Genomic DNA, 7,919 nt, shown 5'->3' with positions numbered 1-7,919 from the left:
CCAGATTGTTATCCCACCCTCAAGTCTTACTGAGATTTCATTGCAAATAGTTTCCCCAAACTGATCACCTTATTTCTACCCTTAATCTCTTCTTCATTCTACTTCCAATGCAGCAGTTGGAATCATACTGATACCTTAATCAGATCATTCAAGGTCATACAAGAAGTGTGGCCTCACTATATTCTATACATCTACTGCTGTCTATCCTGCTCACTCCTCTCTATCTGGGGGGACCTTACCACTATTCCCCTAAGGACAAGGCTGCCTGTGTATGTTGTGGAATCCAGTGCAAAATAAAAATGCAGATCATCTGAAATGTATTAAGAATATCAAGATGGCATGGTACTTGCCATGGGTACTTGCCAGAGCACAGATTATATACCCATGAAGCCAGCCCTGATTACTACTACCAAGACACCCTTCCTCCTGTGTGTTCAACTATTCCCTACATATTTTTCTCCCACACCTATTCCCTGAACCTTCAGTCCTTCTTTGAAATATAACATTCTCAAGCCTTGCTGCCTATTTCATTTAATCTTGTAACACACACACTTATTTTTGTCCATAGTTCATAGTGCTATACAGCACATGATAGATTTTACTTATTCAACCTAATTTCTGCCTTCCCTCATTAGAATAAAAGTTACAAGAATGGTTTGTTATTTTTTTAAATTTTCATTACTCTATCCTTTGCATTTAGAACAGTGACAAATACTCAATAAATGTGTTGAAAGAACAAATGAATCAATGAATGAATGAGAATTATGATTAGCTTTCAGCAATAAAATGCTAAACAACTGTGTGTGGATAAACTACAGGCTGAATTTCAGTCCCTTTAACAAAGGAAGAATCTCAGGAATTACTTTAGAGCACTCTGAGGTAGCCCAACATGAACTTCTTTATAGGTCATTAACTAAAATCTGTTGGTAGAATTGTGGAGCTAAAGAAAGGACTCAGAAATTCTCAGGTAAAATGTGATTACTAGCACACTACCTCTGTTTTCCCCACCTCTAACAGCAGAATAGAGGCTGCCTTCCTCCTCCAGCCTCTACCCTGCTCTGCAGGCCTGGTATATGAGATTTGAGACCCTTAGTATGGATCTTCTTCTTCCAGCCTTTCAGGTAAGTTTGGAGGGTAGGCAGCATGAGGCAAATTCACTGTTTTTCTTTTGTTCATTTTCAGTAAGACTGATTTTTCTCTCTAAACATTCACTTGGTTAGGAGATACAGAAACTGTTCTCTATATTAGTTTCAGAATTAGAAATTTAGGTTTAACCAGATTATTGCAAGTACAGGAACTCAGATCTGGTTCTTCTTCATACACAGGAGTGCATAAATATAGTTGTCTAGCTTCTCCCTCAAGTATTTCACTAACTCAAAATCATCTGGGCATATCTTTTGACATACAGTAAAAGGAACTTAGTCTCTCTATAACTTCTGTTAACCCTAGATCAGCCCTCTTGACCATATACTAGATGGCATTACAAATTTCTGGAGACAGCTGTCTTCCTAGAATCTGATTATTCTTGTTTTATTTTCCAACTAAACAGGAGTAAAGATCTGAGTTCAAAGATCACTGGAAGTCTGTGCAGAGCGAGAATATGTGCCATAATGCTCTGAGAAAATAAGTAGGAAAGAAAACATACTATCAATATAATGGAATGGTTTATCCATGTTAAGTGCATATAGCACATCTGAGGTTTGTCATGATGGACAAGTGAAAAGGCAGCACCAGTGTGCCTGAGTGTATGTGTATCATGAATTTGTGTGTGTGTGTGTGTGTGTGTGTGTGTGTGTGTGTGTGTGTGTTGCAGTGCATGTGGATTATGGTTGGTTTTCTCCTCCACTCCCACAATGCTTGTATGCAATGGAATCAGATTATAGTTATAGGGGATGATCTTAACCAGAAACCACAGAATGTAAAGTGTGTAAGAAATAAGGGTATGATGGGTAATGAGAACTGAAAGACTATTTGGATTGGAGGTGCCAAAATATATTTAACAAGAGAATACAGCATAGGTCAGAGAAAAGAGTGCTTGAAGTCATTATATCAGAGTTTACAATGTTGGTGATAACTACCTGAGATATGCCTTCAGGTTTTCACAAATTAAGGCTGTCGTAAATTAAGATCTTGTATACTGTTTTCAATCAACAAGAAATCTGTCCAGTTGTAACATCATCTATAGCTTTCTGTAACTTATGTGTAAACATGTTTGAAAACAATGTTATCAAAGGATAAAATTAGTATATATTTTATAAGAATTCTTCTGAAATAGTATGTCTATCAAGAAAAGAAAATGATCTTAGTTTTGCATAATTCTGTTGAGAGACCATTCTCCTCAGGTCCCTTGGCATTTCTTTACATCTTGCAAGAGAGGCAATAACTTCCTTTCTTCCTGGTCTTTTCAAGAATGTTCCTAGAGCAAACAGCTTCAGAAGACAGCAACAGTGTCTCAAGAGCAAAGGGCTACTGCCCTGACTAAAAGATTCTATTTTTAGGCATTATCTGGCCCTCTTCATCACTCAATGCAGAGCAAATTGATACAAAGCAACATGGTGATACACTCACTATCTGGTCTACTATGAATAATTTTCTTGGTCTCTGGCCCAGGAGTCTTGTCTCTCCTGCCAGCATCTATGCGGTTGAGGCAGTCTAATCTAACTTTAGACCTAGTTAGACTAACCTGTTAGTTTGCAAGTAGGCTAAAATCTCAGATCCACTGAGATTCTTGATAAACTTTATTCTAAGTGATTTTAATGTTTCCTAGTGATCGATGATTACTAATTACTATAATTCCCAGTAAATATTTTAGAAATTTACCAAGCATTGATGTAAAATTTGTAACACTAAAGTTATTGCCATGAATTCCTCTCCATTTTGTTAATTTCCCTATCTCTAACTTCCTTTCAGGATTGCCCTAATTTCCATTATGTCTCATTCATAACTTTCATAGACCTGAGTCACATTTCAAAATGTGACTCATTTGTCCTAGAAAACATGAAATCCTGTAAGGGCACCCTATAGGTTTTGACTGATATTTTTTTCCTAACAAACTCTTAATTGATTTTACTTTTCAATTCTCCTTATCTACATTTTCCCTATCCTTTTCTATTTCCAGAAGAGTAATCCTTGATAGGAAAATAGAGACGAATTATTCTAATTTTTAAACTTTATCTATTCTGTGCATCTCTTTTGTAGCTGTTTTACAATCCTTCTTAGATAAACCCTTTTAAAATCCAAGTTATAATAAAATTGAATAGAAGCATTTACTTCTTTAGATCTATCCAATTTTCTTTTGATTTGAATAACGATCTAATTCAACAGTATTTAGTGTTTATTGCACAAGATGCTATATTTGATGTTGTGGGGGGCAGAGAAGGATGAAATCAAGTTAAAATATAGTGAGGGCAACAAAGTAAATACTCAGTAAACTCTAACCCAAAACAGAGTAAGATAAGTATATAATACCCTTCTGGTATCAGAACACAGATATGGTAACTGTTTTTTTTTTTTGAAGACCCCCTCATCTCTTTTCATCCATTTTCCCTTTAAAAGCCTCAAGCCATTTGTTCAAACTTCTTTTATCTGGACTTTCTGGAATCCTATTTTTTAAAATCAGATATTCATTTCTAAGGAACCCTTCTTTGACTAGACTCAACTCATGTGATTTGGTAAATTTCCCTTAAGACTCTGCTAAATTTGGGCAGCCTGGGTGGTTCAGCGGTTTAGCGCCTGCCTTCAGCCCAGGGCGTGATCCTGGAGACCCAGGATCGAGTCCCACGTCGGGCTCCCTGCATGGTGCCTGCTTCTCCCTCTGCCTGTGTCTCTGCCTCTCTCTGTCTCTCATGAATAAATAAATAAAATCTTAAAAAATAAAAGACTGCTAAATTCTATTTCACCACCAAGTCCTTATTATTCAAAATTAAGTTCAGAGGCAGATTGTCCTAGAGAAAATTTATGAGCTTGAATGCTCAGCAAACTTGTATGTCTATCCCACATCTGCCCTGAAACCAAAGAATGGTCTTTTCTTGCTTATCTTATTGGGAAGATAGTCATTCATTCAAAAAATATTTATAGAGTGTCTTACCATGTGCTAGTTACTATTCTTCATGATAGGGATAGAGCTGGAAACAAGATCAGCAAAATACAGGGCCATAAAACTTGCTTATAATTATTATCTTAATTTGTGTTTTGTCTTAATCTATTGAAGATGTTTGCATTTCTTCTCATACTAGGAAAAAGTAGGTCAAACATGGATAAGGTGAGAAGGAACCATAATCAGTATGTTGCTAGCAGGAAAACAGAATGGAGTTTACATTAAAAAATAAAAAGTAATAAGCAAATAAGAAAATTCTACATAGTTGTAAGTGTTGAATGAAGTACAAGATATTAAATACTTCTGTTCTTCAAAACATATCATTAAGACAATGAAGAATAAAGCAAGGAAGAAAAAAATACTATAGATCAGGATAGGTATTCTACAACTGCACTGCAGAATAGAACATGCTGGGGGTTCCTGGGGGTTAAGTGGGGTAAGCGTCCAACTCTTGATTTTGGCTCAGGTCAAGATCTCAGGGTGGTGAGATCCACCCTTGCATCAGGCTTCACTCAGTCCAGAGTCTGCTTGAGATTCTTTTTCTCCCTCTCTGCCCCTCCCACTGCCCCCCTCTAAATAAATACATAAAACCTGAATTTAAAAAAAATCTGCAATGTCTGTAACTGCACTGTCGAATAGGGTAGCTATTAACCCTATGTGAATACTGAACATTTAACATATGACTATATGACTGAGAAATCAAGTTTTAAATTTAAATTTTAACCAAGATGCCTAGATGGCTCAGCGGTTGAGTGTCTGCCTTCAGCTCAGGGCATGATCCTAGGATCAAGTCCCACATCAGGCTCCGTGCATGGAGCCTGCGTCTCCCTCTGCCTATGTCTCTGACTCTGTCTCTCATGAATAAATAAAATCTTAAAAAAAAAAATATTGACTTGGGACGCCTGGTTGGCTCAGCAGTTGGGCGCCTGCTCCTGGCTCGGGCGTGATCCGCAGACTCAGGATCGAGTTCCCCGTTGGGCTCCCTGCCTGGAGCCTGCTTCTCCCTCTGCCTACGTCTCTGCCTTTATCTCTCTGTGTCTTTCATGAATAAATAAATAAAATCTTTAAAAATTTTTAAAATAAATTTTTACCTTTAGCCATTTAAAATTTGAATATAAATAACACACATGTGGAGCAGCCCAAGTGGCTCAGCGGTTTAGTGCTCCCTTTGTTCCGGGATGTGATCCTGGAGTCCCGGGATCGAGTCCCGCGTCAGGCTCCCTGCATGGAGCTTGCTTCTCCCTCCGCCTGTGTTGTCTCTCTGCCTCTCTCTCTCTTTCTCTCTCTGCGTGTCTGAGTAAATAAATAAAAATCTAGAAAAAAAATAACACACATGTGACTATTGGCTACCATCCTGGAGAGTGCATTTCTAGAAGTTTTAGAGACTTATTTATAGTTACTTGGATAATTAGAACCCAGGCCTCCTGATTCCAAAGCCAATCTTTTTTGATACCACAGTAAATGTATAACAGAAGCCAGTTTTGAAGGTAACAACAGAAGACTGAAATAATTTATAAGAAATAAGTTTGTGGGGATCCCTGGGTGGCGCAACGGTTTGGCGCCTGCCTTTGGCCCAGGGCGCGATCCTGGAGCCTCGGGATCGAGTCCCACGTCGGGCTCCCGGTGCATGGAGCCTGCTTCTCCCTCTGCCTATGTCTCTGCCTCCCTCTCTCTCTCTCTCTCTCTCTCTCTCTCTCTCTCTCTCTGTGACTATCATAAATAAATAAAAATAAAAATAAAAAAAAGAAATAAGTTTGTAGGGCAGCCCCAGTGGCTCAGGGTTTTAGCACCGCCTTCAGCCCAGAGCCTGATCCTGGGGACCTGGGATCGAGTCCCATGTCAGGCTTCCTGCGTAGGGCCTGCTTCTCCTTCTGCCTGTGTCTCTCTCAGTGTCTCTCATGAGTAAATAAATAAAATCTTTTAAGTTTGTATTTAATTCATTTATTTTTTATTTTAGCTCTATTCGTGTTAATAATTTCATTAATTATGATAGCTGAAATAGCTAAAAAATTTTCATGAAATTTTTTCACCAAATTTATAAATCTTACTTCCTTAAGACAGACATCATGAAATAGCAAGAAGAAGAAAAAATTAAATTGAAGATTAAACCTTGTGGAATTTTTTTTTAAACTTTTGGTTAAAAGTTGTGTGTTTGTGTGTGTATGTGTGAGAGAGAGAGAGAGCAAGCCTGTGTGCGTATGTGTGCATGTGCACATGTGTTTTAATTTGTCCAAGTTTGTGGAAACCAATTTGTAAATACACTTGGTATACAAATTTATTTGACGTGTTTTAAGAAACAAGAAAGGGTATTCTGTTATAAAAATCTCTCTCCATCCAGACCAGGATCACTATCATTGATCTTCACCATAAATCTTTATTTGCATCAGCATTGCCATTAGTAAACAGCAGCCAGATTAATCAATTTCAGAATGAGAGGCCTATTTTTTTAAATCAAAACCTTGTTAGCAATAGAAAGGCTGAGTAATCTATCTTGGTCCAGGAGAGGCAGAGAGAAGAAAATCACTGTAGGAGTTAACATCACAGAGAAATAAAGATTTTAGAGGAATATGAAATTAGAGAAAAGACTGACTCTCAGAAAAACAAATCTAGAGGAATCTCATAGCTACGAAGAAGATATTAGTTTTTGCGAAAAAAAAAGATAAAAGTAGTTCAGATTATTTCTTTTTAATTCAAAGGTAACGGTGACCTTGGATACATCTAAATCTTTCACTATGCCGTACTTTGTTCGTGATACTTATCCCAACCTTAAAATTTTTTTGAATAATGTGTTTTTGTTTAGAGTTTGTTTCTCCCGAGAAACTAAGCTCCATGAGGGCACCGTTCTTGTCTCTTTTATTCACTGTTGTAATATCACCACCAAAAAATCCCTGTCATACAGTAGGTATTCAATAAACATTTGCTGAGTGAGTAAATGAATGAACAATGAATTATTAACTGCATAAATCTTAGTGCAGTGTGTCTTATAATCAGTCTATGCAGTGCCATGCAGAGGTAGGTTTTTTTTTTAAATGTTTATTCTTGATGACAATAGCTATCACCTATCGAGAAGTTTGCATAGGCCAGACCATTAAGTTCCTCATACATTTGCTATAACTTAATATTCAAAAGCACCCTTTTGAGTTATGGTTATGCAGACTACTATTCCAATTTTCTAAGGTAGGTAAAAGACATACAAGAATATTAAGTAAATAACCCAAGATCACATAATCAATAAACATCAAGATTCTAGCCCAGGTCCATTTAATACCTGTGTTTTTGTTTGATCAGCTCTATTGCATGTGATGTACAAACAAGGCCAGGGAAAGAAAATATCGGTATCAAAAACTACATCACCTACTTCAATATTTTGCATATAGCTGGCTCTGGTTAGTGAGAAAATATGTATGACTGAGCAAAGGTCATATGACTAGGTCCTAGAGGCAGCAAGAGAGTTTGGCCCTAATGTATACGCTACATATACCAGTAACGCTGTTCGTTCTGTAGCCAAGAGAGACCTATAAAATAAGATCTGCAGAGCCGATATGCAGAAAGCATAAATCTCTACATAAGATCTCCTATTTTCTGTAGATGGCCCATGTGGATCGCAATAACGGATTATCATCAAACTAAAATGAATGTAGCATACAGCCCCGAAAATTCAATTCCCAGAAAGCATGAGAATGGTTTGTAAGAGCTGTTAATAATGGGACATAACCCAAAACTATTATTAAGTAAAATGGTATTTTTCTGGAATTTTGAAAGTTATTTAGGACTGGAACTATATTTTCCGTAAAAACTGAAAGAAATTGGGGGAAAAAACTTA

At 37.2% G+C, this 7,919-nt stretch overlaps 1 non-coding gene across 1 annotated transcript; it reads right to left on the bottom strand.

The window, feature by feature from the left end:
* Positions 1 to 3,901: 3,901 nt before the first annotated feature.
* On the bottom strand, positions 3,902 to 4,030 carry MIR8838 (microRNA mir-8838). Its single transcript, NR_128784.1, has one exon. It is a non-coding gene; the product is annotated as a microRNA mir-8838 (primary transcript).
* Positions 4,031 to 7,919: the final 3,889 nt, after the last annotated feature.

This window comes from Canis lupus, chromosome 15, assembly GCF_011100685.1.
Source record: "Canis lupus familiaris isolate Mischka breed German Shepherd chromosome 15, alternate assembly UU_Cfam_GSD_1.0, whole genome shotgun sequence".
NCBI classification, from domain to species: domain Eukaryota; kingdom Metazoa; phylum Chordata; class Mammalia; order Carnivora; family Canidae; genus Canis; species Canis lupus.
The sequence above is the reverse complement of the archived record's forward strand: the minus strand, read 5'-3'. Positions and strand labels throughout refer to the sequence as shown.